Source organism: Lipotes vexillifer, unplaced genomic scaffold, assembly GCF_000442215.2.
Source record: "Lipotes vexillifer unplaced genomic scaffold, Lipotes_vexillifer_v1.1 scaffold903, whole genome shotgun sequence".
Classification (NCBI taxonomy): domain Eukaryota; kingdom Metazoa; phylum Chordata; class Mammalia; order Artiodactyla; family Lipotidae; genus Lipotes; species Lipotes vexillifer.
Window position 1 is genome coordinate 631,389 of NW_006791919.1, and position 1,539 is coordinate 632,927.

Here is a 1,539-nt window from a genome sequence, read left to right on the forward strand (position 1 = left end):
TATATATATATATATATATATATATATATATATATATATATACCCTTTGGATAGTCAGGATGGAACCATGTTCTTGTCTTATTTCTTATTCATATCACTTATTTATGACCTTTTCTCCAAGGAGGTAAAGTTTTTAAGTGCCTCTGCGTGGCAGAGATCAAAATGGTCAAAAGGTGAACTGATATGTAAGATAAAACTCAAACACAAATCTAGGCAGGGATAAAGGAACAAGGGGCACCTCGTCTGATTTCATTTGTTCAAGACACAGGTCCCGATTCTATCATTAGCCATTCATGTGAAGGTACGCAAGTAAAAATGAAAAATGTTATTAGCTACCTAAGAACAGTACTTCCAAAGCTACCGAGGTAGAAACTGTAAAATGAACCCTGCTTTCCATGAGGTCAGCTGTAAATGAAAGAGATGTATTCCGAATAAATTACCACCAGCAAAGGCAAATAGAGAGCACTTCCTGGTGAGGAAAGCGAGTACCTTTGGATTTCACCTGCCAAGCTTCGTCATATGGAAAAGTTGAGGGTGAGGAAAGGAAAAACCATTTGAAATGACCTAATTCTAAGGATCTATATTGTAATCCCTGCCTGTCTTAATATTTCAAATGAAAAGAACCTGCTGAGTTAATGGTTAATAAAAATGATTAGTAGGCAGAAGGTACTGAATCTATCAGACCCAACATGTGCCAGAGAGAAAAATCTATAAGATACTATTGGAGATTAAGCTCTTCTTAATTGCATATATTATTATTAGGTGTTTGCACATTTATTATTAAAATTTGATTACTCGTTCCCTCCTTGGTATAAGAAAAGTAAACTGGAGGTCCAATGAGATTTAATTGTGTTGTATTTGTTACCTGAACTGGGTCCATTCAGATCTGTCCTAGGTCCAACAAACTATTCCAAGAAGAGACTATGGGGACAGAACTATATTAGGAGCTACGAATTCAGTGCAAGGACAGTCTTAGCTAACTATAAAGGGATTTACCAACTGCAAGGACCTCAGCACTGAGTACATGGAAACCAAGGCAAAATGTTAGCAATGTACTTTTTTTTTTTTTTTTTTTTTGTGGTATGTGGGCCTCTCACCGTTGTGGCCTCTCCCGTTGCGGAGCACAGGCTCCGGACGAGCAGGCCCAACGGCCATGGCTCACGGGCCCAGCCGCTCCACGGCACGCGGGATCCTCCCAGACCGGGGCACGAACCCGCATCCCCTGCATCGGCAGGCGGACTCCCAACCACTGCGCCACCAGGGAAGCCCCAGCAATGTACTTTTAATCTCTAAGTAGAGACCTGCTCTAAAAACAAAGTGCAAGGAGATCCATGAAGCCAAACTACCTATGAATAATGCACACTGGTTCCTTTTTTTGTAAACAAACATCACTATAGTTTTCCAGTTGAAAAACAATGAAACACTCGGAATATATGATTTCTAATTAATTGTGGAAATTTACAGTTTAGCATTGCCACGTTTTTTCTATTCTTGGTACCATTCTTGAGACGTGGGTTTGGGGAGATCTGGGGGAAAGAG